Here is a 22,954-nt window from a genome sequence, read left to right as displayed (position 1 = left end):
AAAAAGGCACAAACCCTTCAGTAGTTATGGAGATAACAGCTTACAAGCAAAACTTTACCATGAATTTTTTAAGTTGAAAAAGGGAAGAAAAATCAGCCTAAATGCAAGATAGAATTATGGATCTTTGTCAGTGACCTACAATTCTGACCCTAAATGTATATGTGAAGTTTTAAATACATATCTTTAATAGTTATTGAGATATGTAAAACTTGCATGTAAACATTAACCAAGATACTAAGTAGAAAAGGGGATATGAATCAGCCTTAATGCAAGATAGAGTTATGGAACTTGGTCAGTGACATACAATTATGACCCTAAAATTATGACCCTAAGTACATGTGTAAAGTTTCAAGTAAATATCTTTGAAGACCTTTAACCAAAATCTCTAAGTTTCAAAGGGGCAAATAATTCTGCAAATATTGCAGACAGAGTTATGCAATTTTGCAAAATGATGTACATTGTTACTATAAAAAAGTATTGTAAATTTCAATTGAATATCTCAAGCAATAATTGAGATATTTGACTTTACAAAAAAACTTTAACCAAAATTTCTAAGTTTCAAAGGGGCATAATTCTGTCAATATTGTAGGCAGAGTTATCCAACTTGTCAATCTGATGTACCTTGTTACTATAAATAAGTATTGTAAGTTTCAATTGAATATCTCAAGCAATAACTGAGATATTTGACTTTACAAAAACTTTAACCAAAATTTCTAAGTTAAAAAGGGGCATAATTCTGTCAATATTGTAGGTAGAGTTATCCAACTTGTCAATCTGATGTACCTTGTTACTATAAATAAGTATTGTAAGTTTCAATTGAATATCTCAAGCAATAATTGAGATATTTGACTTTACAAAAAACTTTAACCAACGCAGACGCCGACGCCGGGGCGACTACAATAGCTCTCATATTCTTCGAATAGTCGAGCTAAAAACAACAAAATGTTAAATACATATCAGTTCTTCACTTCTTCAGGTTTACTAACAAGACTTGCATATAATGTTTGCATCAATATAAAATTGATAAAAATGGTAAATTAAAATATTAATATCCAGCCAACACATTATCAGTTTAGTTCAACAATTTATGGGGAAAGTACAAGTATTGGGACAACTGAGATGTAGCATGTTAAAATAAAAACAATATCATTTCAGTTCTTAATTACAATCTGGTCATTAAGAAGTTCTGTCACCAGGTTCAAACTTTGTAACTGCTTCATTTTATAACAAGAGAGCCAAGATGGCAAAACTCATCAAGCAATTACCTGGACAAGCAACCTGATCAAGTCCCATGACAGTTGTGTCAAAAAAAGTGTTAAGAAGGTGTTTCAATATTTGAGCAGTGTGACCTAGTTTTTTTGATCCCAGGTGACCATCTGAGCAATTACCTAGACAAGCATCCTGACCAAGTCTGATGACAACAGAGTAAACAAGAGCTGTCAGTAGGACAGCAACTCTCGACTATTCTTAGTGCTTGATAGTAAAAAAAATGCTGGATACAGTAACCTCCTCCTGTTTACAGGTTGGGGTCATGATGGTGAACAAGTGTGCAAAGTTTCAAAGCCATATGTCAATGGACTTTGAAAATATTTGAACTATTACAAAAACTTTAACATAAATTCTAAGTCAAAAAAGGGGCATAATTCTGTCAAAATGCTTGATAGAGTTACCTCCTCCTGTTTACAGGTTGGGGTCATGATGTTGAACAAGTGTGCAAAGTTTCAAAGCCATATGTCAATGGACTTTGAAAATATTTGAACTATTACAAAAACTTTAACATAAATTCTAAGTCGAAAAAGGGGCATAATTCTGTCAAAATGCTTGATAGAGTTACCTCCTCCTGTTTACAGGTTGGGGTCATGATGTTGAACAAGTGTGCAAAGTTTCAAAGCCATATGTCAATGGACTTTGAAAATATTTGAACTATTACAAAAACTTTAACATAAATTCTAAGTCGTAAAAGGGGCATAATTCTGTCAAAATGCTTGATAGAGTTACCTCCTCCTGTCTACAGGTTATGGTTATGATGGTGAACAAGTGTGCAAAGTTTCAAAGCCATATGTCTATGGACTTTGAAAATATTTGAACTATTACAAAAACTTTAACGTAAATTCTAAGTCGAAAAAGGGGCATAATTCTGTCAAAATGCTTGATAGAGTTACCTCCTCCTGTCTACAGGTTGGGGTCATGATGGTGAACAAGTGTGCAAAGTTTCAAAGCCATATGTCAATGGACTTTGAAAATATTTGAACTATTACAAAAACTTTAACATAAGTGGTTACGCCGACGCCGACGCTCGGGTGACTGCAATAGCTCTACTTATTCTTATCGAATAGTCGAGCTAAAAATGTGACCACTAGTGCATTAACAAGGTTTTTTTATATTAGGGTGGTGTGACCTAGTTTTTGACTCCATGTGACTCATATTCAAACTTGACTAAGAAATCATTAAAACAAACTTTCAATCAATTTCCAGGATATTTGGATCAAAACAGTAGCCACTAGAGTGTTAACCAGAATTTTCTATTTTTTCACTTCTGTGACCTAGTTTTTCATCCGAGATAACCCATGTTCAAACTTATGCGAGCAATTACCTAGAAACACATCCTGACAAAGTTTTATGATTGAGTCAAAAATGTGACCACTAGAATGTTAACATGGTTTTATCACATTTGGGGGGTGTGACCTAGTTTTCCATTTCAGATGACCCATGTTCAAATTCAGCCTAACATTATTACCTAGACAAGCATACTGACCAAGTTTAATGATGATTGAGTCAAAATTCTGAACACTAGGGTGTAAACAAGGTTTTTCCATATTTGGGCAATGGCACCTATTTTATTTTACCCTAGGTAACCCATATTCAAACTTGACCTAGAAATCATCAAAACAAACTGTCAGACCAATTTCCAGGATATTTGGATCACAACAGTAGGCACTAGAGTGTTAACAAGATTTTTATATTTCTAACTCATGTGTCCTTGTTTTTCATCCAAGATAACCAATGTTTGAACGCATCCAAGCAATTACATAAACAAGCACCCTGACCAAGGCAAGACAATTGAGTCAAAAATGTGACCACTAGTGTTAACAAGGATTTTCCATATTAGGACATATGACCTAGTTTTTGACCCAAGGTAATCCATATTCAAACTTGACCTAGAAATTATTAAAAATAAATTTCAGACCAATTTTCAAGATATTTGGATCAAAACAGTAGACACTAGTCTTAAAAATAATTTTCTATTTTTAGCTCCTGTGACCTAGTTTTTCATCCGAGATGACCCATGTTCGAAATCATTCAAGCAATTACCTAGACAAGCACTCAGACAAAGTCTGAAGACAATTGAGTCAAAATTGTGACCCCTAGAGTGTTTACAAGGTTTTTCTATATTAGGGCAGTGTGACATAGTTTTTGACCCAAGGTAACCAATATTCAAACCTGACCTAGAAACCATCAAAATAAACTTTCAGACCAAATTTCAGGATATTTGGATCAAATCAGTAGCCACTAGTGTTCATAATTCTTATTCTATTTTAGCTCCTGTGACCTAGTTTTTCATCTGAGATGTCCCATGTACAAATTCATCTAAGTTATTACCTAAACAAGCATCCTGACAAAGTTTGATGATGATCGAGTCAAAATTGTGGCTGCTAGAGTGTTAATGAACAAATGTGGATGGACAACATTCAATGACGAGCTAAAACTGTTGCACTTTGAATTGACTGAAGATCCATAACACCATTCAATCTATTTTATATATTTATTGCAGCCAGACACGTCAGGCTTGCTTTAATTTCAGATTTGTTGTCCATTGTACAATACGGTCAGTAAATTGGTCAGTGTATACAGCATGAATTTCAAACTGAAATATCTCGGTCATTTTATTTTCAATTGGATGACACAAACCATTATATTAGCTAAAATTAGCTACTGAACTATTCAATTCGCTATTCAACTGCAAAAAGGCATTTTAAAATACTCTGGCTAACGAGGATAAAACTATGGAGACCTGTAAGTGACATACATGTAACTCACTATATCATTACAATGCGATAAAAATGTGCACTAGATAATCAAACTCCCAGAAGCTATAAATTCCCTTGATCAGTCAAGTAGTAAAGTGCAGATTGTTGATGCATAGAAATTTTGTGAGAGTTGGCTTATTGCTTATGCTCACATTAATAACATTAGGTTTCTGGCAAGTTGCTTTGGTATTAAAAAGTAAAGTAGACTGCACAATTTCAAACAACAATAAGATATGATCTGGTGATATAAATAAAACCAAGAATGTCCAATGACCCATATACCCTCCTTTCTAGCCATTGACTCACATAATTGGTAATTTTATTACAGAAACTTGCCAAAAATGGGCACATGGAAGTGTTCAATTATGGAAAAATCAAGGGAAACCATTTTGACATTTAAGGCCCATGTGACATTTACCTTTGACCTAAATCAATAGAGGTCATCTACTACTTATGACCAATAACTAGGTGAAATATGAAGACTTTGTGATGAATACTTTTCAAGATAACTTGCCCGGACCAAACTTTAAGTTGTCCCGGGCAGTCGGACAACCGTTAATGTCGAGCCCTGGTGATGACCAATCACTGTGTGAAATATTAATATTTTGTGATACATACTTTTCAATATAATCAGCAGAAACCATTTCAACATTTAAGGCCCATGTGACCTTGACCTTTGACCTAGTGACCCCAAACTCAATAGGGGTCATCTACTAGTGATGACCAATCACTGTTTGAAATATTAATATTTTGTGATAAATACTTTTCAAAATAATCAGCAGAAACAATTTGGACATTTAAGGTCCCTGTGACCTTTGACCTAGTGACCCAAAATCAATAGGGGTCATCTACTAGTGATGACAGATCAATATGTGAAATATAAAGACTTTGTGATACAAACTTTCCAAGATAATCAGCGGAAACCATTTTGACATTTCAAGGTCCCTGTGACCTTGGCCTTTAACCTAGTGACCCCAAAATCAATAGGGGTCATCTACAAGTGATGACCAATCACTATGTGAAATTTGAAGACTTTGTGATACATACTTTTCATGATAATCAATGGAAACCATTTTGACATTTAAGGCCCCTTTGACCTTGACCTTTGACCTAGTGACCCCCAAATCAATAGGGATCATCTACTAGTGATGACCAATTACTATGTGAAATTTGAAGACTTTGTGATACATTCTTTTCAAGATAATCAGTGGAAACCATTTTGACATTTAAGGCCCCTGTGACCTTAACCTTTGACCTAGTGACCCCAAAATCAATAGGGGTCATCTGCTAGTTATGAATAATCACTGTGTGAAATATGAAGACTTTGTTATACATACTTTTCAAGATAATCAGCGGAAACCATTTTGATATTTAAGGTCCATGTGACTTTTGACCTAGTGACCCCAAAATCAATAGGAGTCATCTACTAGTGATGACCAATCACTGTGTGAAATATTAATATTTTGTGATACATCCTTTTCAATATAATCAGCAGAAACCATTTCAACATTTAAGGCCCATGTGACCTTGACCTTTGACCTAGTGACCCCAAACTCAATAGGGGTCATCTACTAGTGATGACCAGTCACTGTGTGAAATATTAATATTTTGTGATACTGTAAATCACTTTATATTCGCGTGATCTTTATTTCGCGAAAACCCCACCCTCGGATTATTTCGCGTATTCATGAATTCGCGATGGCAGGGTCAGAAATTAATATTCGCGATTATTTGAATTTCATTTCCTCAATATAACAAGGTAGGTTGAAGTTAATTCCTATACTGTGTCGCTCTTATGCAAGGTAAATGTTAATGGTGTTAATAAGAGACGGTTTTTACTTATTTATTTTATATACAAAATGTACTTTCATACATGTAATTGACTTATTATGAACGGTTTTTCTAATCATTTGTCAAATTTGTTTTTTGTTTGCAAATAGCGTGTTTGATAAAACGTTCAAAGTCTGTAAGAAGGTGTTATATACTTGTTTATAATACTTAATCTACCGTATGAAAATTGTCCGTTGATCACTATTTTACTGTAAATCTATTGTCATCTAAACAATATGTGTTCACATTTGTCTGTAAAGTGTAAAATTTGTGGATATTGTCTCTTTTTGTGTTTTACATGCATGTATTCATAAGATTTATTTTTTATAATGTATGTTATGTTATAAAATTTACGCGGCATCATGAATTCGCGACGTGGCCGAGTCGCGAATAATAGCGAAATTTAAAACATCGCGAAAAATACCGGATTTACAGTAAATACTTTTCAAAATAATCAGCAGAAACAATTTGGACATTTAAGGTCCCTGTGACCTTTGACATAGTGACCCCAAAATCAATAGGGGTCATCTACTAGTGATGACAGATCAATATGTGAAATATAAAGACTTTGTGATACAAACTTTCCAAGATAATCAGCGGAAACCATTTTGACATTTTAAGGTCCCTGTGACCTTGGCCTTTGACCTAGTGACCCCAAAATCAATAGGGGTCATCTACTAGTGATGACCAATCACTATGTGAAATTTGAAGACTTTGTGATACATACTTTTCATGATAATCAGTGGAAACCATTTTGACATTTAAGGCCCCTTTGACCTTGACCTTTGACCTAGTGACCCCCAAATCAATAGGGGTCATCTACTAGTGAAGACCAATTACTATGTGAAATTTGAAGACTTTGTGATACATTCTTTTCAAGATAATCAGTGGAAACCATTTTGACATTTAAGGCCCCTGTGACCTAGACCTTTGACCTAGTGACCCCAAAATCAATAGGGGTCATCTGCTAGTTATGAATAATCACTGTGTGAAATATGAAGACTTTGTTATACATACTTTTCAAGATAATCAGCGGAAACCATTTTGATATTTAACGTCCATGTGACCTTGACCTTTGACTTAGTGACCCCAAAATCAATAGGGGTGTGACCCCAAAATCAATAGGGGTCATTTACTTGTTATGACCAATCACTATGTGAAATATGAAGACTTTGTGATAGATACTTTTCAAGATAATCAGCGGAAACCATGTGGTCTACCGACAGACAGACCGAGCAACAGTAGCAAAACAATATACCCCCTCTTCTTCGAAGGGGAGCATAAAAAGGAACATAAATGCAAATTGCACAGAATGATATGCCCGTTTTACCACTAGGTAATACCTTGACCTTTAACTTCCTGTCATGAAACTATGTCTCCTAATGGTGATTTTTTTTGTTGTTCAATGCATGCTTCTTTATCTCCAACCAAGTCAAGGGCAATAACTCTACAAATATTGAATAAATCAAAACTTAAACCCTATGTGCACAATTACAAATTGGTAACCAACATTTCTGTAAAGTTTCATAACTTTAGTCAATTACTTTAGGACTTCAATCAATAGAAGTAAAAACTGGCAAATTTATATTAAGTCAAGGGCAATATTTCTTGCAAAACTGAAACAAGAGGGCCATGATGGCCCTAGATCACTCACCTGACTTATCAAACTCATCCAAACAATTACCTAGACAAGCATTCTGACCAAGTCTCATGACAGGTGAGTCAAAAATGTGACCACTACAGTGTTAACAAGGATTATCCATATTTGAGCAGTGCGACATAGTTTTTTACCCAGGTGACACATATTCAAACTTGACCTAGAAATCATCAAAACAAACTTTCAGACCAATTTCCAGGATACTTGGATCAAAACAGTAGCAACTAGTGTTAACAAGATTTTTCTATTTTGAGCTTGGGTGACCTAGTTTTTCATCCGAGATGTCCCATGTTCTATTTATTCCCAGCAATGACCTAGACAAGTTTCCTGACCAAGTTTGATGACAATTGAGTCAAAATTGTGACCACTAGAGTGTTAACAAGGTTTTTTCTATTTTTAGCTCCTGTGACCTAGTTTTTTCATCCGAGATGACCCATGTTCGAACTCATTCAAGCTATCACCTAGACAAACATCTTGATCAAGTTTGATGATGATTGATGCAAAAATGTGACCGCTAGAGTGTTAACAAGGTTTTTCTATTTTTAGCTCCGGTGACCTACTTTTTCATCCGAGATGACCCATGTTCAACTCATCCGAGCTATCACCTAGACAAACATCTTGACCAAGTTTGATGATGACTGATGCAAAAATGTGACCGCTAGAGTGTTAACAAGGTTTTTCTATTTTTAGCTCCGGTGACCTACTTTTTCATTCAAGATGACCCATGTTCAAACTCATCCGAGCTATCACATAGACAAGCATCTTGATCAAGTTTGATGATGATTGATGCAAAAATGTGACCGCTAGAGTGTTAACAAGGTTTTTCTTTTTTTTTGCTCAGGTGACCTACTTTTTCATCCGAGATGACCTATGTTCGAACTCATCCAAGTTATCAATTAGATAAGCATCCTGACCAAGTTTGATGATGATTGATGCAAAAATGTGACCGCTAGAGTGTTCACAAGGTTTTTCTATTTATAGCTCTGGTGACCTAGTTTTTCATCCGAGATGACCCATGTTCAAACTCATCTGAGCTATTATCTAAACAAGCACCAGGGCTCAAGCTAGGTTCAAAATTTAGGGAGAAGTCACTTCTCCCTCCAGCTGATTTAGGGAGAAGTGGGGAGACTTTAGGGAGAAGTGAGGAGATTCATTTATCGATGTTTGTTGTATGTTATCGCAATTATGTTGACTCACTGTACATATCTTATTAAATGAATTGGATTTGTGTTACAACAGAATATTCAATTTTAATTTAAAACAGAGACATAGATAGCTATTATTATAACTATTGTTATCTATGTCTCTGTTTAAAAGTAGTTTGAAAAAAGAAATAAGAATGAGTATCATGTAATGCAACCATTGCATTAAATGAAGATAAAAAAGCCATAGTTGATTCCTATCATGGATCATATCATGGGTGGATTAACTGTTATTCCCTTCTGATTTACTATTAAAAAGCTTGCGCCGGACATTATATTCATATTCACTTATGTTGTAAAGAAAATGAAAGTAGATAACGAAAGAAACTATCTTTAATTTAACTTCATTTGTAATAAATACAGTGTAATACGCCGTTAATTTTATCAAATTTAACTCGTCGACAAAAAAGGTTATCATAACTTTCATTTAAAATTACCGTTACAGTTATATGTCGAGCGGTCCTCTTAAATCTAACAATCATTCGATAGTGAAAATTTAATTGACGTTTGATCCGTCCATCATAAATAATTGTTACAGGTAGTTGTATGTTAGTGATTTAATGATTGGTTAAATAATGTCGCCTCGATTAAAACGTGAATTACGATTGGTTTCTCGCACGTATCGGTAATCTCGCCGTGGGCGGAGTCTAATTGTTCCTGAGCGTCTGTTAATTAGACTTTTATGACATGTTGGTAAACAAATGGATTAATGACATTTCGCGTTGATTGAGATGCATGACAGTCCCTTTTTCCGGCGGCGAGGGTAAACAAAGCAAACACACACAACATGTTATTCACAGTTATTGTTATTGTTGGTAATTTTCAATAATGGATCAATAAAATCGGGCGACTTCATCTTCGCTTTCATGTAGGATGTCGGCGAAGTCAGACGGAATTCGGCGACTATTTCGCCCGAATCGCCCACTAGCTCGAGCCCTGAAGCACCCTGACAAAGTTTGATGATGATTGGGTCAAAAATGTGACCACTAGAGTCTTCACAAGGTTTTTCTATTTTTAGCTCCCATGACCTACTTTTTCATCATAGATGACCTATGTTCGCAGTCATCCAAGCAATTGACTAGACAAGCATTCTGACCAAGTTTGATGATGATTGGTTCAAAAATGTGACCACTAGAGTGTTCACAAGGTTTTTCTATTTATAGCTCCTGTGACCTACTTTTTCATCGGAGATGACCCATGTTCGAATTCATCTGAGCTATCACCTAGACAAACATCCTGACCAAGTTTGATGATGATTGGGTCAAAAATGTGACCTCTAAAGTGTTCACAAGGTTTTTCTATTTTTAGCTCTTGTGACCTAGTTTTTCATTCGAGATGAGCCATGTTCGAACTCATGCGAGCTTTCAACTAGATAAGCATCCTGACCAAGTTTGATGATGATTGAGGCAAAAATGCGACCGCTAGAGTGTTCACAAGCAATTGTGGACGTACAACGGACAACGGACATTCACCGATCCTAAAAGCTCATCCTGAGCAAGCTCAGGTGAGCTAAAAATCCACATGAAATACCAAAAGTGCACAGCATCACATACCAGTCTAAATCAACATTCCTGATGGACAACTTAACATGCTGACAAACATTTCTGCAAAGCTTTGTGACTTTTAATTAAATTTTTTGGCTACATGCAACAGATATTGAAAATTTACTTCATCAAGTGCAATAACTCAAATAATTTATAACTCCACAAACAAAACCCAAGATGACTCAAGGTCAAATCCTTTTTTGCTACACACAACACAAGTTGAAAATAACAAATTTGTACCAAGTCAGGTGCAATTTAATACTAATACAAATTCACAAGAAACCCATAAGTAAATCCGAAAGATACAAAACTACATTTGCTAACCTAAATTTCAATGTCTATAAAGTTTCATGAATAAGTTAAATGCATTTTGAGCTATGCGCAACACAGCTTGAAAATTCTGCAAATTTTTGATAAGTCAAGGGCAATAACTCTAACTACAAATTCTTATTAAATCTACAAGCAAACATCAAGGTGCACAACTACATATGCTGGCCAACGTTCCTAAAAGTTTCATTAGCCTTGGCTAAATGCTTTTTGAGCTATGCATGACACAAACTGAAAACATTGATTTAATGCAAATTTTATTCAAAAGATATACCAAGTAATACTTATAATGCATATTGTGCATGTCACACCAATTACACTTCAAATTCTCTTTTACAATAATTTCTGTCACATACATTTACATGTTTCTGCAGCACATTCATACAAAGTTGAGATAAACAAGTGGGCCATGATGGCCCTGAAATTGCTCACCTGTATATAGGGCCCTGGCGGGGCCAATTTTAACCCAAGGGCTTTCATTTGAACAAACTTGGTAGACAGCCATTAGAAAATGTTTCATGATAAATATCTAAGCTCTAGCTCACTAGAAACAAACTCACTAGAAGATATTTCATACTTAGTATTTAAACTCTAGCTCTTAGGTATTTTAAAACAATATTTTTAAGTTTTCACTGTACAAATAAGGAAAGTCAATGACCCCCCTCGGGTGGGGCCAATTTTAACCCCAGGGCCCTTATTTGAACAAACATGGTAGTCACCCATTAATATAATGGTATTCAAGGTCAGTGCCCTAAACAAGAAAACAGTTAAGGCAGAACTTAACAAAATGAAATTTTGAAACGAATCACAGGTTATGGAGCCTTCATATTACAGATAAGACGTCAACATTGTAAAATATAAAAAATACCACCAACACAACAAAAATGTCATGATATTGTCCAACAACATTGACCTGGCACTCTTGCATTTTACCCCATAGTGGGTAAATTCCGTAAACTTGGTAAGTCGAAATGAATGTATTTAACCAGTTGTTCAATGGTCTAAGTTATAAGATTATGTAATGAAATAAAAAATAAAATTGTATAAAAACACTACTTAAAAGGTATCCTAAACAAGAGGGCCATGATGGCCCTAGATCGCTCACCTGAATTATCAAACTCATCCAAACAATTACCTAGACAAGCATTCTGACCAAGTCTCATGACAGGTGAGTCAAAAATGTGACCACTACAGTGTTAACAAGGATTATCCATATTTGAGCAGTGCGACCTAGTTTTTTACCCAGGTGACACATATTCAAACTTGACCTAGAAATCATCAAAACAAACTTTCAGACCAATTTCCAGGATACTTGGATCAAAACAGTAGCAACTAGAGTGTTAACAAGATTTTTCTATTTTTAGCTCCGGTGACCTAGTTTCACATGTGATTTCGAACTCATCCAAGCAATTATCTAGACAAACATCCTGACCAAGTTTGATGATAATTGAGTCGAAAATGTGACCACTAGAATGTTAACAAGGTTTTTCCATATTTGGGCGGTGTGACCTAGTTTTTCATCCAAGATGACCCATGTTCGATCTTGACTTAGAAATCATCAAAACAAACTTTCAGACCAATTAACAGAATATTTGGATCACAACAGTAGCCACTAGAGTGTTAACAAGATTTTTTCTATTTTTAGCTCCTGTGACCTAGTTTTTTCATCCGAAATGTCCCATGTTCAATTTATTCCCAGCAATGACCTAGACAAGTTTCCTGACCAAGTTTGATGACAATTGAGTCAAAATTGTGACCACTAGAGTGTTAACAAGGTTTTTCTATTTTTAGCTCCTGTGACCTAGTTTTTCATCCGAGATGACCCATGTTCGAACTCATCCGAGCTATCACCTAGACAAGCATCTTGATCAAGTTTGATGATGATTGATGCAAAAATGTGACAGCTAGAGTGTTAACAAGGTTTTTCTATTTTTAGCTCCGGTGACCTACTTTTTCATCCGAGATGACCCATGTTCGAACTCATCCAAGCTATCAACTAGATAAGCATCCTGACCAAGTTTGATGATGATTGATGCAAAAAAGTGACCACTAGAGTGTTAAAAAGGTTTTTCTATTTATAGCTCCGGTGACCTAGTTTTTCATCCGAGATGACCATTATTCGAACTCATCCGAGCTATTATCTAAACAAGCATCCTGACAAAGTTTGATGATGATTGGGTCAAAAATGTGACCACAAGAATGTTCACAAGGTTTTTCTATTTTTTAGCTCCTGTGACCTAGTTTTTCATCAGAGATGACCCATGTTTGAACTCATCCAAGCAATTGACTAGACAAGCATTCTGACCAAGTTTGATGATGATTGGTTCAAAAATGTGACCACTAGAGTGTTCACAAGGTTTTTTCTATTTATAGCTCCTGTGACCTACTTTTTCATCCGAGATGACCCATGTTCGAACTCATCCAAGCTATCACCTAGACAAACATCCTGACCAAGTTTGATGATGATTGGGTCAAAAATGTGACCTCTAGAGTGTTCACAAGGTTTATCTATTTTTAGCTCTTGTGACCTAGTTTTTCATCCGAGATGACCCATGTTCGAACTCATCCGAGCTTTCAACTAGATAAGCATCCTGACCAAGTTTGATGATGATTGAGGCAAAAATGCGACCGCTAGAGTGTTCACAAGTAATTGTGGACGGCCGGACGGACGACGGACGACGGACGACGGACATTCACCGATCCTAAAAGCTCACCCTGAGCAAGCTCAGGTGAGCTAAAAACCAGATGTAGTAAAACAATTTCTTTATTCTTGCAAGTAAATTTCAAAATAAAATAAAACAAAATGCAGGTCTTCATAACGTTGTGTTGGTAAGGTATTGAACCAGAAACCTTTAGATCAGTAGTCAGGTGTCTATACCAATACACCACAACTCATTGACATGTGAATTTAAGAAAGATATCGATATATTCGTTAGATACCAATGTTTATCACCTGACCTTTATGGAAATTAATGTGAAGTGCCAGGTCAATATTGTTGGACAATAAACAATTTTCAAGGATAGCAAATAAAATAAGTAAGCCTATTCTTCATAAATAACTGTCACAGGGAACGAAAAACGAAAAAACATGAGTCACTTCAACCATTGGTGGAGAAAAAATGAATGGCCTTGGGAATACCATCTTTAATCAAAAACATGTCACAAAAAACCTGCAGCCCAATATTCATATTCAACACACCCAAACCCAAACCCTTAACCCAAACCCTTAACCCCAAAAAATCCCTGTTGAGCTTACAGAACAAAGCACATTCCTTATACATAATCACAATACTCAATATTATACATGTATATACATAATAAAAATTAGTATAAACTCAAAAATATAAATTCTTGCATAAAAGGTAGCCACTGATATGTACAGTAAATGTTAAAAAAAACATGCAATAACAGATAAAATCATGCACTGTTATTTCATGCTTTTTAAAACATTGGTTTGGTAATTTAAACAAGAGGGCCATGATGGCCCTAGATCGCTCACCTGAATTATCAAACTCATCCAAACAATTACCTAGACAAGCATTCTGACCAAGTCTCATGACAGGTGAGTCAAAAATGTGACCACTACAGTGTTAACAAGGATTTTCCATATTTGAGCAGTGCGACCTAGTTTTTTACCCAGGTGACACATATTCAAACTTGACCTAGAAATCATCAAAACAAACTTTCAGACCAATTTCAGGATACTTGGATCAAAACAGTAGCAACTAGAGTGTTAACAAGATATTTCTATTTTTAGCTCCGGTGACCTAGTTTTCACATGCGATTTCGAACTCATCCAAGCAATTACCTAGACAAACATCCTGACCAAGTTTGATGATAATTGAGTCGAAAATGTGACCACTAGAATGTTAAACAAGGTTTTTCCATATTTGGGCGGTGTGACCTAGTTTTTCATCCAAGATGACCCATGTTCGATCTTGACTTAGAAATCATCAAAACAAACTTTCAGACCAATTAACAGAATATTTGGATCACAACAGTAGCCACTAGAGTGTTAACAAAGATTTTTTCTATTTTTAGCTCCTGTGACCTAGTTTTTCATCCGAAATGTCCCATGTTCGATTTATTCCCAGCAATGACCTAGACAAGTTTCCTGACCAAGTTTGATGACAATTGAGTCAAAATTGTGACCACTAGAGTGTTAACAAGGTTTTTCTATTTTTAGCTCCTGTGACCTAGTTTTTCATCCGAGATGACCCATGTTCGAACTCATCCGAGCTATCACCTAGACAAGCATCTTGATCAAGTTTGATGATGATTGATGCAAAAATGTGACCGCTAAAGTGTTAACAAGGTTTTTCTATTTTTAGCTCTGGTGACCTACTTTTTCATCCGAGATGACCCATGTTCGAACTCATCCAAGCTATCAACTAGATAAGCATCCTGACCAAGTTTGATGATGATTGATGCAAAAATGTGACCACTAGAGTGTTCACAAGGTTTTTCTATTTATAGCTCCGGTGACCTAGTTTTTCATCCGAGATGACCCATATTCGAACTCATCCGAGCTATTATCTAAACAAGCATCCTGACAAAGTTTGATGATGATTGGGTCAAAAATGTGACCACTAGAGTGTTCACAAGGTTTTTCTATTTTTAGCTCCTGTGACCTAGTTTTTCATCAGAGATGACCCATGTTCGAACTCATCCAAGCAATTGACTAGACAAGCATTCTGACCAAGTTTGATGATGATTGGTTCAAAAATGTGACCACTAGAGTGTTCACAAGGTTTTTCTATTTATAGCTCCTGTAACCTACTTTTTCATCCGAGATGACCCATGTTCGAACTCATCCAAGCTATCACCTAGACAAACATCCTGACCAAGTTTGATGATGATTGGGTCAAAAATGTGACCTCTAGAGTGTTCACAAGGTTTATCTATTTTTAGCTCTTGTGACCTAGTTTTTCATCCGAGATGACCCATGTTCGAACTCATCCGAGCTTTCAACTAGATAAGCATCCTGACCAAGTTTGATGATGATTGAGGCAAAAATGCGACCGCTAGAGTGTTCACAAGTAATTGTGGACGGCCGGACGGACGACGGACGACGGACATTCACCGATCCTAAAAGCTCACCCTGAGCAAGCTCAGGTGAGCTAAAAAAAACTCCATTGAGGTTCAACTCCTGGAAACTTGAAAGATGAAATTTATAATTATATAAACTGGTGTACAATATTAACTAGAACTGCCACTGTCATGGCATGAATACCCCCCCCCCCCCCGGCATACCTATTTGTCAGAATAAACAGCAGTCATTTAGAGCTCAAGGACAACCTTCCAGCCAAATCTGAGGGAAGAAAGCCGGTGCATTGCTAAGTTATGTATTCTACATGTTTTTAGTGGAAAAGATCAAAGTGACCTTTACCTATGACCTACTGACCTCAAAACTGAAACTGCCATTGAATGACTTCAATAACCCCCCCCCCCCCCCCCCAACGTCCCCAATTCATGCAGCCTTGCCTGGAAGTGTTTTATGATGAATATATGAGCCCATTTGAGCAGACAAGCATATTGAAATAAAAGCCCCCATGACCTTGACCTTTGACCCAGCTACCACAAAACCAAGAAGAGGTCATCTAATAATCTTGACTAACCTCCATGCCAAATATGAAGACTGTGGGTCAAAGGATTCTAAGGTAATTGGGCGGACAAGCTGTAATTAGTCAAGTCTCCTGTGACCTTGACCTGGTGACCTCAAAATATATAGGAGTCTCATACTCATCATGACTAACCTCCATGCCAAATATGAAGACTGTGTGTCAATGGATTCTTAAGTTATTGGACAGAAAAGCTTTTTTTCAGTCAAGGCTCCTGTGACCATTGACCTGGTGACCTCAAAGTCAATAGGGAACATCTACTAATCATGACTAACCTGTATGCAAAATATGAAGACTGTGGGTTAAGGGTTCTTAAGTTATTTAGCGGACAATATTTTTTCACTCAAGGCCCCTGTTACCTTAACCTTTGACCTGGAGACCTCAAAATCAATAGGGGGCATCTACTAATCATGCCTAACCTCCATGCCAAATATGAAGACTGTGAGTCAAAGGAATCTTAAATTACTGGACGGAGAAGAAAAAACCGACGGATGGACGGACAAGCTGATTCAAGTATACCCTCCTTACAACTTTGTTGTGCAAGGGTATAAAAACATAATATTATGGAGTAAAAAAAGAATAGAAAAAAATTATTTAAGACCTATCCTAAGCCTGATTTGAGTAAACAAGAGCGATCAGTAATCACATGTGTCACCTCATGATGACCAATTTCATTTTGGGACAAATTTTGTGACAGACAGACAGACAGAGGACAGTGCACTACAAGACTTGGTACTGATCATTCCTGTAAAGTTTGGATAAAATTGCACCAGTAGTTTATGAGGAGTAGTCCGGACAAGGTTTTGCGTATCTGGCAACACACAGAAAAAAAAACTTTTTTATCAAAGGGCCATAACTCCGCCAAAAATCATTCAACCAGAAAACCCGTGCAATATGCGCAAGGACTTGAGCTACAGATCAATCCTGTAAAGTTTCATTGAAATTGCATTAGTGGTATAAGAGAAGTTGTCCCGACAAACTTTAAAAATAAAAATTATTAAAGGACCATAACTCAAACAAAAATCATTGAACCAGAAAATGCCGACAATATGCACAACTACACTTGGTACTAATCATTCCTGTAAAGTTTGGATAAAATTGCACCAGTAGTTTATGAGGAGTAGTCCGGACAAGCTTTTGTGTATCTGGCAACACACAGAAAAAGAAACCTTTTTATCAAAGGGCCATAACTCCTCCAAAAATCATTCAACCGGAAAACCCATGCAATACGCGCAAGAACTTGAGCTACAGATCAAACCTGTAAAGTTTCATTGAAATTGCATTAGTGGTATAAGAGAAGTTGTCCCGACAAATTTTAAAATTAAAAATTATTTAAGGGCAATAACTCTATCAAAAATCATTGAACTGGAAAATGCTGACAATATGCACAACTAGACTTGGTACTGATCATTCCTGTAAAGTTTGGATGAAATTGCACCAGTAGTTTATGAGGAGTAGTCCGGACAAGTTTTGTGACGAAAGGACGGACAGACGGACAGACAGACGACGGAGAAGTGATCCCACTACTCCGTAGAGGCGACACAAAAAGCACTGGAACAATTTATTTTTAAGTCAATTTTTATAATTAGAATAGTTTTCTGGAAAAACAGAGTAATGATCTGAAATGACATCAAATGGAACATTAAATCTCAAAACATTGTATCCATTTTTGTAATAAAACCTCAATGGAGTTTCTAAAAAGACATAAATAGACAAATTGAAGCTATTCAATAGAATATTTTAAACTTGGCATATTGTAACATTAAAAAAATAAATGTGATCATCATTTTTGTTTTTGAGTTATTGAAATAATATATGGAATGTTATCATGAATTGTCATCAACAATTAAAAGAAAAACATATTCAAGAAGAAACTAGAAATTATCACAAGCGCCGAATACCCCAAACTCACGCTTGTCAGAAAACATGATTTTTAATTTATAATTTTGCACACAGGGAGAATGCAGTAGTTTATAGATTTTTTTCAGATGTTTTTGAATAATTTGTCTTACATCAATAAGATAACTTAAAACTTGGATTTGAAGTTTTCATGACTTCTTTTAAGGGCAATACCTTCTTTTCCCTGAGATTCCTGCACTTTTACTCATTGAGATCTATCTACTATGAAAGACTGGTAGAGCTATTTCAACTTCATGAATTCCCGATTTCATCTTCATGAATTCACAATTTAAACTTCGTACATTCCCGTTTTCAAAATACGGAATCCAGTATTCACCATGCAGATTCATGTATTCACGACTTCAACTTCAAAAATTCATGATTTCCACTTCACGAATTCACAATTTCAACTTCATGAATTTTTATGATTTCAACATTCATAAATTCACGATTACAACTTCACAAATTCAACTTCGTGAATTCACGATTCCAACTTCACAAATTCACGATTTCAACTTAATGAAGTTGAAATCGTGAATTCATGAAGTTTAAATAGTGAATTTATAAAGTTGAAATCGAGAATCCATGAAGCTGAAATCGGGAATTCTACAATGTACATTTTGATATCTCTTATAGTTTAAGAGTTATGTTCCGGACAAAGTTCAAAGTGTTAAAATTAACAAAGGGCAATAACTCCAAAATTAGGACAAAAAAAGTTATTGTTCTTATGCACTGCACATCTACCCATTGAGATCTATTCACCTACAAAGTTTCATGTTGATATCTCTTATAGTTTTAGAGTTATGTCCTGGACAAGATTTTTCTATTAGGGGAAATAATTCAAAAATGAGGCTTAACAGAGTTATGGTTCTTTTGCACTGCACTTCTACTCAATGAGACCTACAATGTTTCATCTAGATATCTCTTATAGTTTTAGAGTTATGTTCCGGACAAAGTTCAAAGTGTTAAATTTAATAAAGGGCAATAACTCCAAAATTGGGACAAAAAGAGTTATTGTTTTTATGCACTGCATATCTACTCATTGAGATCTATTCACCTACAAAGTTTCATGTTGATATCTCTTATAGTTTTAGAGTTATGTCCCGGACAAGATTTTTCTATCAGGGGAGATAATTTTAAAAAAACGGGCAAAATAGAGTTATGGTTCTTTGACACTGCACTCCCCCTCAATGCCCTCTACCACTGTATGAAGTTTAAACAAATTATCTCATAGGGTTTTCAAGTTATACTCCAGACAAGATAACGGACGGAAAGACGGACAGACAGACAAGGCGCAAACTATATGCTCCCCCCAAATTTTTCGGGGAGCATAAAAATTAGGGTTAGGAGGGAAACTGTTCTTTTACACTGCACTTTTAGTCAGTAAGATCTTTCTTTCTACAAAGTTTCTTATTAATACCCCTTGTCACTTTAGATAAATGTCTAGGATAAAGTTCAAAGTTTAAAATAAACAAAGAGCAAAAACACAAGGCAAAGTTACGGTTATTTTGCACTGCACTTTAACTCAATGAGATCTATCTACCTACAAAGTTTCTAGTTGATACCTTTTATAGTTTAAGAGTTATGTCCTGAACAATATTCAAAGAGTAAAATAAACAAAGGGCAATTTCTCTAAAATAAGGCACTTCAGAGTTATGGTTCTTTTGCACTGCACTTCTACTCAGTAATATCTATCTACCTACAAAGTTTCAAGATGATACCTTTTTCTCAAGTTATGTCCAAGTTCAAAGTGTAAAAAGCCCAGACAAAGTTCAGTGTAAAAATGAACAAATGTGCAATAACTCAAAAATTAGAGAAGGCAGAGTTATGGGTTTTTTTGCACTGCACGTAACTTCAGTGAGGTCTATATACCCATGAAGTTTTTAGTTTATACCTTTTATGGTTCTCAAGTTATGTCCCAGAGATAGTTCAAAATGTAACTAGAAATGTGTCCTTAGGACTTGGATGTTCCAACCGTGCCACTGTTCTGTCAATCTTATGACTCTAGGTCAAATATTTTTTGAAAACTTAAAATCTTTTACTAAGTAAAGGGCAAGAACTTTACAAATACTGAATAATTCCACAAGCAAACCCCAAGGTGCATAAGTACACATGCTGACCAACATTCTTGTAAACTTTCAGGCCTACAAGTGAAATACTTTTTGAGCTATGCATGAAGAAGTTGAAAATTGCAAATTTATACTACTGTAAGTCAAGGGCAATAACTCTAACAAAACTGAAAAAAATCCACATGCATAGTTTTACAGTGATGTGAATCATTATCCCTGTAAATTAGTGATGTTGATCATTATTCCTGTAAAGTTGGTTCATTCTAACTCAAGCACTCAAGAAACAAATAACAACATAATGAAACAGTTTTTACTAAGTCAAGGGAAATAACTATACAAATACTTATAAATCCACAAGCAAAACCCCAGGTGCAAAACTAAATATACGGATCATCATTCCTGTAAAGTTTCATGACTCTAGGTCAAATACTTTTTGAGTTACATGCGACACAAGTTGAAAATTGCAATATTTTTCTAAGTCAAGGGCAATAGCTCTAAAAATACTAAATAAATCCAGACAAAATACCCAGGTGCACAAGTACACATGCTGATCAATATTCCTGTAAAGTTTCATGACTATGTCAAATCCTTTTTGAGTTACATGCGACACAAGTTGAAAATTGCAAAATTTTACTAAGTCAAGGGCAATAACTCTAAAAATACTAAAAATATCCAGACAAAAATACTAAAAATATCCAGACGAAAATACCCAGGTGCATAACTACACATGCTGATCAACATTCTTGTAAAGTTTCATGACTCTAGGTCAAATACTTTTGGATTATGTGGGACACAAAAGAGAATGGATGGACAAGGGTAAATCTAAATGCCCGCCACTAAAGTGGTGGCACAAAATGAAATAACTCCAAAATTAGGGAAGCTAGCATTATGATTCTTTTGCACTGCACTTTTACTAAATGAGATCTATCTTCCTACAAAGTTTCTTGTTATGTCCCGGACAAAGTTCTAGTTTAAAATAATTAAAGAGCAATTACTCCAAACTTAGATATGGCTGACTTTAAAATGGTTCTTTTGCACTGCACTTTAACTCAATGAGATCAATCTTCCTACAAAGTTTCTTGTTAATACCCCTTGCCATTTAAGAGTTATGTCACGAACAAAGTTCAAAGTTTAAAATAAACAAAGAGCAATTACTCTCCAAACTTAGACATGGCTGAGTTTATAATGTTTCTTTTGCACTGCACTTTAACTCAATGAGATCAATCTTCTTATAAAATTTGAAGTTGTTATCTCTTGTACATTTTGAGTAATGTCCTAAACAAGAAATCTGCAACAGACCGACAAACCACCAGCTGACTCCAGTATACCCCCTAAATTTTTGTTTGTCAGGGAGATAAAATTAATTTAATATTCAAAATTATGTGTAAGTTATCTGCTTGGAATTAGAATTATTTACTCATTTCAATGGCAGGTAACTTATACATAATTGTAAGCTTATTACTCAAAAGTGAGATTGGTAACACATAATTTTTGTTCACTCAAAATGTTTCTGTCATCATATTCTATCAACATGCCAAATTTAAAGAAATTCAATGCTGCAGTTGACTAACTATGTCTTAATGAAAACTTCCATAAAATGTCTTAAACAATTTTACAAAACTGTAAATCTTTTTCAGATTCACCCATTTGAAGCAAATACAAAACAAATGACGAAATAATATAAAATATATTCCAATCAATAGCATCCTTTTATGCAAGAATAGTGATAATGCACCTTTTTAGGACATTAAAATTTGCAGGAGCCCTCAGACTTTTTCAATCCTAACCTGCTTGGGCTTTAAATGCTTCCTTGTGCTTCTGCAGATGTTAATGCAGGATAAAAGGTGCATAAACACTCTTGTAAACAATAAAATTGATGAAACAAGAGCTCCCAGTTTGAACCGGGTAATGCTCCCCGTTTAGATTTTTGACACAGGAAAGTACACCTCTTGTAGTTTTAGAGTTGTGTCCCTGTACAAAGTTCAAAATGAGATAGTTCAAGAATTAGGCAAGGCAGAGTTACTCTGGACTTCTGATAAATAAAATCTATCTACCTACAAGGATTCTTGTTGATATCTCTTATGCTTTCCAAGTTATGTCCGGGACAAAGTTTAAAATGTAACTAGAAATGTGTCCATAGGACACGGATGCCCCCACAGCCACTGTTCTGTCAATCTTATGACTCTAGGTCAAATATTTTTTGGACTACATGTGCCACAAGTTGAAAACTAAAATTCAACAAAGGGCCATAATTCTGTTAAATTTGGTCACAGCAAAAATTCCTTCCTTCACTATCATCTACACATTAAGGTTGTTCATCCCTGGAAGTTAAAGCAAAATCTGCCATCCTGTTTAAGGGAGTTGCATTCACAAAATTTCTACATAGTATATAGTGAAAAAATCAACAAATGGCCATAATTCTGTTAATTTTGGTCGCAGCAAAAATTCCTTTCTTTACTACCATCTACACCTGAAGGTTGTTCATCCCTGTAAGTTTAAGCAAAATCTGCCATCCGGTTTAAGAGGAGTTGCCTTCACAAAATTTCTACAAAGTATATAGTGAAAAAATCAACAAAGGGCCATAATTCTGTTAAATTTGGTCGCAGCAAAAATTCCTTCCTTTACTACCATCTACACATTAAGGTTGTTCATCCCTGTAAGTTTAAGCAAAATCTGCCATCCGGTTTAAGAGGAGTTGCGTTCACAAAATTTCTACATAGTATCTAGTGAAAAAATCAACAAAGGGCCATAATTCTGTTAAATTTGGTCGCAGCAAA

The 22,954-nt window shown here is 35.5% G+C and overlaps 1 long non-coding RNA gene across 1 annotated transcript in view; it reads left to right on the top strand.

Annotated features, from left to right (window-relative positions):
- The first annotated feature begins 2,184 nt into the window (after window positions 1–2,184).
- LOC132729668 (uncharacterized) overlaps window positions 2,185–22,954 on the top strand; it is a 95,489-nt gene continuing 74,719 nt past the window's right edge. Inside the window, exon 1 of the long non-coding RNA XR_009625652.1 lies at window positions 2,185–2,349. This is a non-coding gene — a long non-coding RNA (uncharacterized LOC132729668). The remainder of the gene's footprint in view (window positions 2,350–22,954) is intronic.

This window comes from Ruditapes philippinarum, unplaced genomic scaffold (assembly GCF_026571515.1).
Source record: "Ruditapes philippinarum isolate M1 unplaced genomic scaffold, ASM2657151v2 ctg422_1_1_1_1, whole genome shotgun sequence".
Lineage (NCBI taxonomy): Eukaryota > Metazoa > Mollusca > Bivalvia > Venerida > Veneridae > Ruditapes > Ruditapes philippinarum.
Note: the sequence above shows the minus strand (reverse complement) of the source record. Positions and strands in the feature narration are given on the sequence as shown.